We start from the raw sequence: 8,547 nt of genomic DNA, 5'->3' as shown, positions 1-8,547 counted from the left end.
GGGACTTGAGCTCTCAGCTTACCTGCTGATCTTAGGATTGGTCCATCTTCACAGCCTGTGAGCAAGAGCCTGCTCTCTGACCTGCCGACCTTGGTTTAGCCGGCCCCTGCAACTCCATGAATCAGGAGGAATCCTGCAGTCTTGCCTGCTGATCTTGGGATTTATTATCTTCACAGCCTGTGAGCAAGAGCCTTGCTCTCCGACCTGCTGATTCTTGGGGTTCACTAGCCCCTGAGGCTAGTGAATCAGGAGAAGCCTCTATCCTGATCCACAGACTTGAGACATTCCAGCCTCTACAATCATGTGAGTTGGTTCCTTGATATAAACCTCTCTCTCTCTATATATATGTATGTATTTATACGCTTTACTGGTTTTGCTTCTCTAGAGAGCCCAGCCTAAGACACCTACACACACACACATATACATAGACACATAGACATACACATACACTGGACTGTCACAGTAGATTACCATGTCAGAGGCGGTAGCTCTGGTGTTAATAAAGCAGAAGATATCTCTGTAGAACAGAATGCTCCAAAGAAGTTTTCTTATCAAAGACTTTATGTATAAAGTCAAATCTTAGCAAGGCCTTTTCAATTATCCCATATCTTCTTAATCAATCCGTAACCAGAGAAGTTCATACCTGGTAACGTTGGGATTTATTTTGATCTTGGGATATTTCTCAAAGGCAGTTCGATTTTGCAAAGGTGAAAATACCTCATAGCTTTAGGTTCTTTTTCTAGGTAGTATTACATTCCTTTTTGTTAATAGGTGAACCAAAGATATAGAAAGTTAAAGTGTCTTATCAAATCTGAACAGTCACGTTTTGTTTTATAGAGATGACACTGGTCAAATAGTTGGCTAGTCTTGGAAGGAAGATAAATTCTGACATCATCCTCTGCCAAATAAATACCCATAGAGCTCTCAGCAACATGCAATTATTTGAAGAGTTAATACTTTGAGCAAAGGCCTGAATTAATTGAAAAGATGAGCCATGCAGAGATATAGAGAAAAGATTATTCCAGAATGAGAAAACAGCAAGAGCATACTTGTTGTTTTTAAGGAACAGCAATATGGGCAGTGTGGTTGGAGTGCGGTGAGAAAGGAAAAGAGTGGTGGGCAGTGAGGTCAGAGAGGGAGCTAAGATCAGATTGTGTAGGGCCTTGTAAGGTTTGAATTATAATATATTTTGAAGGTAGAGCTGACAGAATTGGATGGATTGAATGTGATGGTGAGAAACACAACAATCAAGGACAAGTTATACTTGAGATGCTCAGAGATTTCAGAGTCATTTCAGACCTAAAGTCAGCAGGACTAGTTGGATTGGAGTTAGGAAAGAGGGGAAAAGCAGAAAGAATCTGTGTCTTGAGCTTGCTATGTTTGGCACCCAGATGATCAATTCTTAATACATTCAGGCTTTATCCAGACACATAATCAATACAACCAGGACTGAGAATCTCTGATTTACAAGATTACTATGTACTCAGACTATTCCCTATAGTAATTATAATAAGTTGAGTAAAGACAACTTGTTCATATTAAACTATAATTTCTTACTTAACTGAATAAATAATCCAAACCAAACCCGTTGCCGTCCAGTTGATTCCGAATCATAGTGACACTGTAGGACACAGCAGAACTGCCCCAATAGGGTTTCCAAGGCTGTAAATCTTTACGGAAGCAGACTGCCACACTTCCGCCCCTGATGGATTCAAACCACAGACCTTTTGGCTAGCTGCCAAGTGCTTAACCACTGTGCTACCAGAGCTCCTTTTTAAATAAATAATAGCCATTAGAGAACACATCTTTTTTTCTTTCCAGAGGTAGTCACAGTTTCTTTTGGATTATGTCGCTAAAAGACAAATATTGTATTAAAATCACTGCCATCATAGTTATCTCATATTTACTGTAGGTCCTGAGTGTGTATAAGCAACAAATATTGCAATAAATATTCAGTGAGTGCAATACACATTCAGTGAGCAATTATTATAACTGTCATGAATCACTGTGGGAGAATGACAAACAACAAAATAGTTCTTGCCGTAAATTACCTTACAATCAAGTTCAGAGGCCAAGAATAGGAAACAATTAGAAAACAGACTCTGAACTGTGTGGCATTCAGTACATATTAAAGTACAGTTCACTGATGAGCAAGGATAGTGTGGGATGCAGTAGCTAACGAGGGCCTCATGAAGCAAGTATGTCTTGAATTAGACATTGGAAATGGATAGGCGAATGGGAGGCAGATAGTTTATTTCAGACAAAAGTGTGGAAATACATTAGCTTGGAGGGCACTGGAGCCTTGAGGAGATGGGACTGACTAGAAAGAAGATTATATTCATGAGGGTCAAGAAGAGTAAATTTAAATGCCAGAAGCAGAAAAGTATAGGCAGTCCCCAACTAGCAAGCAACCCGTAATTACAAATGTCCACCAGCTTCTTTAATACCACACACATATACAGATATCTCAGCTGATGACCTTGCTTCTCACCTCCTGAGAAACTTGAAGGAACCGGAAGAGAACTTCCCTAACTTACTTCCACATCGCCCAACCTACCGGCATTTGCACCCGAACTCAGCCTTCTTCCTGTCCTGAGGATGAACTGGAGAGGTTCCTGTTTAAGGCTCATCTCCCCATTTAAACATCAGATCCCTTCCCCTCTCTTCTACTCAAGGTCGTTACTCCAACAATTCTCCCTGTAGAGGATATCTTCTATTTGCCCCTCCAGATCCATTTTCCTTCCTTGTCTTCTCTGCTCTGCTGATAGGAGCCTAACCTAAATCAACAGGCTCTCCTGCCCTCTTACTTCTAGATTGGTTTGGCCAGTGAAAAGGACTGGGGATAAAAAAAAAAAAAAAAAGGGGAGGGGGGAGGCTAGGGATGCATAGGAAGATAGAGAATGAGATTGGGACATTCATTTCCCCAGTTCCCTCTCCATGAGCTAGCTCTGACCATCCACCAAATGTCTCAAACAGGCCTCTGCACAGCCTCTCCAGGTTCTGGTAACCTTTCCTGTCCCCTTTTCCTTTGGGGCAAAATATAGTATTCATGCAATGCTCATGCTAACCCTGGTGTACTGCACCACCCCTTGTGGTTTCCTTACACCCTGACCACAACTTTGCGTAATAAATAGTCCCTTTTAAAACTCTCCTCAAATTACCCAATTGTGTGTGTCATCTGCTTTTTCCCCTTTTCTGATACATTGGCCTTTTCTCTCCTACACTGTCAATTTTTATCTCTCCATTGAGTCATTCCCATCAGTAAACACGCATGCTGGTATTTCTCCAATATTAAAAACAAAAAAGGGGTGCTAACCCTACTTTATGTGGCCCTGGTGGCACACTGGTTAAGAGCTCAGGCTGCTAACCAAAAGGTCAGCAATTCGAATCCACCAGACACTCCTTGGAAACTCTATGGGGCAGTTCTACTCTGTCCTATAGGGTTGCTATGAGTCTGAATCAGCTCAATGGCAATGGGTTAACCCCACTTTTTCCTATAGCTACCACAGCATTTCTCTGGTCCCATCTATAGCAAAACTCTTTGAAAGAGATGTCTTACCAGCAGTCTTAGTTCCTCTGTTCCTCACCTGTCAGGCTTTCACCCCCACCACTCCACCAGAACTGCTCTTCTCAGGTCACCAATTAAATCTACATTCTTAGCCTTCATCTTACATGACATATCAGCAACACGTCAGATGATCACCCTTTCTTCTTAGAGACACTTGCTTCCCTTGTCATCTAGGACACAGTGCTCTGTTTTTCCTCCAAACTTGCTGGCTGCTCCATCTCTGCTTCCTTTTCCTTTATCCCAGCCTCTTGATGTTGAAGTGCTCCAAGGCTGACATTTTGAACCTCTTCTCCACATGCATTAGAGTAGAGAATGTCATGAAATTTTTCACACCATTAATAAGATCCAAACCAAACCCATTGCTGTCAAGTTGATTCTGACTCATAGCCACCCTTTAGGACAGAGTAGAACCACCCCATAGGATTTCCAAGGAACAGCTGGTAGATTCGAACCGCCGACCTTTTGGTTAACAGCCTGACACTTAACCACTGCACCACCAAAAAAAGACCCCATTAATAAGATCAGGACTCCCAAATTAATATCACTGCTCCAGACCTCCACACTGAAACCAGATTCTTGTATACAACTGCCTCTTCACAATTGTAGGGTAATGCTATTCAGCTATATGCATCCCCTCCTAATGGAATCAGCTTTGCTCTTCCCCAAAGCATGCTGGGGATGAATTCGGGATGGACTCAGGCTAAGGTACAATGCTGGAAGTGGCATGACTGGGCCAGGGGCCAAGGCCGAGGAAGGCCTTAGCAACAGGAAGGAAAACACTGGGCCTAGACGTGAAGTCCCTGGGAACACTGACTGCCCAAGGATATAGAAGAAAAACAGTGAGCCTTGGTCCCAGCTCGAATGTTATAGAAGCTTGTGTCCCTTGCTAGGTGGTTGGGGAGCACTAAACTGGGCCACGGTCCTGTAAGTAAGCTTCCCAAATAAACCATATTTCTTGATCACTGGTTCCAAAGTCTTTCTTTGGTCTCTTGGAGATGAGGCTGGCCTTGGGTTCAAGTGCCGCTGGGTTGTTGCTCAACAACAATCCTACCTGCAATTCTAATATATATTTTAAATTTAGTATGTCTAAAACTGAATTTATTTTCTTCTGCTAACCTGCTCCATCTATAATTTTTCCCATTTCAATTAACGGCAACTGCATACTTTCAGTTTTTCAGGCTCAAATTTCAGTATCATCCTTGACTCCTCTCCCTTTTCACATCCAATCCATTAGGAAATCAAGTTGACTCTACACCCATAGGTACCCATTGTTGTTGAGTCGATTCCAATTCATAGAGACCCTAAAAGAGTAGAACTGCCCCATAGGGTTTCCAAGGCTGAAATCTTTACGGAAGTAGACTGCCACTTCTTTCTCCCACGGAGTGGCTCGTGGGTTCAAATCGCTGACCCTTCAGTTAGCAGCCGAGTCATTAACCACTGTGCCGCCAGGGCTTCTTCATGTTGACTCTACTACCTTCAAAATATAAACAGAATTTGAACCCTCTCACCACCTCTACTGTTACTATCCCAGTCAAATGCACCATTATCTCACCTGGCTTGTAGTGATATCTGGATTATAGTGATAGGCTCCTAACTGGTCTCCCCTGCTTATACCTTTGCCCTTCTGTAGACTATTAACAACAAAGTAACCACAATACTACTGTTAAAACACAAAGTAGATCCAGTCACCCCTCTGTTCAAAACTCTGAAATGGTGCTCTGTTTTACTCAGAGTAAAAACCAAAGTCCTTTCAATTGTCTACAAAGCTCTGCACAGCCAGGTCCATTGTTTCTTCTCTGACATCCTCTCCTATTCTGCTCCAGCCACGTTGGATGCTCATACACACCTGACATGCTCCTGCCTTAGGACTTTTGCCCTGGCCAATTCCATTTACCTGGTATACTCCTCCCCGACATGTGAACCTGGCTCACTCTCTCCTCACCTTCAAGTCTTTGCTGTAATGTCACCTTCTCAGTGAGGCATCCCCTGACTTTCCCATTTAAATTGCACCCCACCCCTACCCTCCGCTGGTATTCCCAAAGCTCTTTACATTACTCCCTCATTACCTTTCTAACACATTACATAATTGAATTATTTATGGTATTTATCATTTTTATCTTCACCCATCGGAATGTAAGATCCACTCACTATAATGTAAGCTTCATAAGATACATCCCCACGGCCTAGAAAAGGGCATAGCACATACTAGGTAATCAATAAATATTTGTTGAATGATTGAATGACTAAACAGTTGTTGAGCACTGTGCTGGATATTTTCCATTTGCCTCTCCAGATCCATTCTTCACCTTACTCTATACACCAAGAGGCAGATTTCTGCAGACTGCCTCAACAAGTGCCACACACATGCCTACTTAATCCTTTCCACAAAGCTATGAGGGAGATAATTTTTATCATTTCCACTTTATCAATGAAGAAATAGAGGCCTCAAAGGGTTAAATAACTTCTATTTGAACCCAGTCAATTCTAAAGCCACTAATTCACAAGCCCTGCCCATGAGTATCAGTGAGTTTTGTAAGGAGACATAAGGAACCCAGAAGAAACAGAAATATTGCAGGGAACAGAAAGAAACATAAAAAATATTCAAAGAAATAAAAAGTATTCTGTTAAATAAAGAAAATACATTGATGTGAATAAGGAATAAGAAATAATCCTTGAATTTAAAAATATTATAGCACAAAGTAAACATTTTAAATAGAAATTTTGGAAGATGAAGTAAAAGAAAAAAGAACTATAAGAAAGCAGGACAAAAAAATCAAGCAGATGGAATATATATGGAAGAACCAATAAGAGATTCAGAGGATTGAGTTAAAGGATCCAATATTTAAGTAATAGGAGGAGAAAGAGAGAGAGAGCAAGCAGTGAAAATACAGATGAAGGATATTCTCAATAAATAAATAAAATAACGTAAGCAAATTGCTCAAAACCAAAGCTCATTAATCTCCAGATTGAAATTGGCCCATCAAGTGCTTGCCACAATGACTGGTCCCAGGTAGATTGGTTATATTTCTTTGGACAGTGTTCAGGTTTACCAGCAACCTGTCTTGAGAAACATGTCAAATAAAGGCAGCCTTCCTTTTGTCCTTGTAAAAATGGCATGGAGGCGGAATCTGACCTTCTCTCTCTTCACAAAGGGGAAGGAGAATCAAGATCAACAGCCCAAGGCTGATTCTTATGAGGCAGAGGTCAGACATGCCTCCTCTCTCCACCATCTTTACCAATTCTGACACCAACCGTCCCTCCCACAGCACTCTCTACTTCTCTGCTGGGTTTGGTAATTTATTGCAATGGCCACACAGAACTCACAGACAATGCTCATGATTACAGGGTTTATCAGGGAAGTAACAGGTTACAATTCAGGTTCAGTAACACTCAGGATGCAGTTCTTCATCAGCACAGCCTCTTTTCAGCTGTGCTCGCAGGTACACCTCTCTCTCTGGCCCTAGGTCTCTGCCTGTTCAGTCAAGTGATACAAAGCTCTATTAGCTCCTGCCAATAAGTCCTCAGGGGCACCCCAGGCACTCAGCTTTCTCACTCTGTGGGCCTGGAAGCCCACTGCGCTGTCTCCTGCCACCACTTCACACCATCTTCAGAGCTACAGCTTGCGCTCTCTCTCTCAGCCTTCTGGTTCCAGGAACTTCTCAGCCCAGGGATTCTGGGTCCAAAAGGACACAGTCTCTGCTCCTGGTCATTCTTCTTTGGTGGTGGTAAGAGCCTCTCTTTCTCGCCTCTAAGGTGGCTCATTTCAAACCCAGTGGGATGGCAAAACTGACCAATCTCTTTGATGGGTCACAATTACCCTATCACACAGTTCTACCAAATCACTTGGATGGGAGTTACAAGGCGATGGCTAGAAAGGCCACACAAAAGTGATCCATTGCACCACAGTTCTAATAGTGGTCCAGGCCTACAACACCTCCTCCAAGTTGAGTTTTTCATCAATTGGCTCACAGGCCACCAACAAAGTCCTAGGCTCTGTCTCTTTATCCATCTTCCCAGCTCCTTCCAAGAGAGCCTCAGGAACTTCTGTATCGTCTTCGACTGAATATGATACAAAATTTTCCCCTTCTTCTTCTTAGGCATACTATATCATATCCTCCTCAAGCCCCACAGGCCTGGCCTAGTCCAAAGGAACTCCCTTAGAAATCTCTAAACTAGGCATCAGTTTTTATATTTATGTTTGCCCCAAACTACAAGGGACACAAGCCAAACTCTCCAACATATTCTATTACATATTTCCATCATAGCTTCAAAATGGTTCTACAGGTTCTGCAGTTCAGCAAGCATCTAACTGAGAAACAAGATACTGATCTTTACCTTCTTGCAGGCATACCAATCTTTTTTTCTAACTCTCGTAGAGCAAGTAAATTTTTGCTTTTAAGTGTGCACACATGCATGTGCACACACACACACACACACACACATATAATCTTCACTGCAGGGCAACTCTGCACTCCACACAGGACTGCTTCTACTCCTCACAAACTGTCTCTGACAAAATTCCACCCCTCCAGTCTTCCTTCAAACAAGGGCTTCAAACTAGTTCATTCAGATTTGAACCCCAGCTGAAAGTTTGCATTTCTAACAAATTCCCAGGAAATTATACATAAGAATCACCAAAGGAACTTATTCAAACATAGATTTTGAATCTGTATATCTGGGGTGGAAATGCAAATTACCAGCAGGGTACCTGTTAGAAATGTAAATTCCCAGCAGGGTTCAAACTGGAAAGAATCCATTTGAAGCCCTACTTCAAACCCTAGGTGGCAGGTATCTAGCCTAGTTGAGGGCTTCCTTTAGAATATGGAGAGCTTAGTGCCTCTTGTCCTCATATCTGTGCCTTATCTGTAAATCTAGGACAAAAAGAAAAACTCTCACTCAACATCCTTTTACAGCTGAGACCCAGAAAACAGAATTTATCCTAGAATTCCAGCAGGGTAAAGTCCCCCATGACCCCTGTG

This window comes from Elephas maximus, chromosome 3, assembly GCF_024166365.1.
Source record: "Elephas maximus indicus isolate mEleMax1 chromosome 3, mEleMax1 primary haplotype, whole genome shotgun sequence".
In the NCBI taxonomy this organism is placed as follows: domain Eukaryota; kingdom Metazoa; phylum Chordata; class Mammalia; order Proboscidea; family Elephantidae; genus Elephas; species Elephas maximus.
This window is presented reverse-complemented; position numbering follows the sequence as displayed.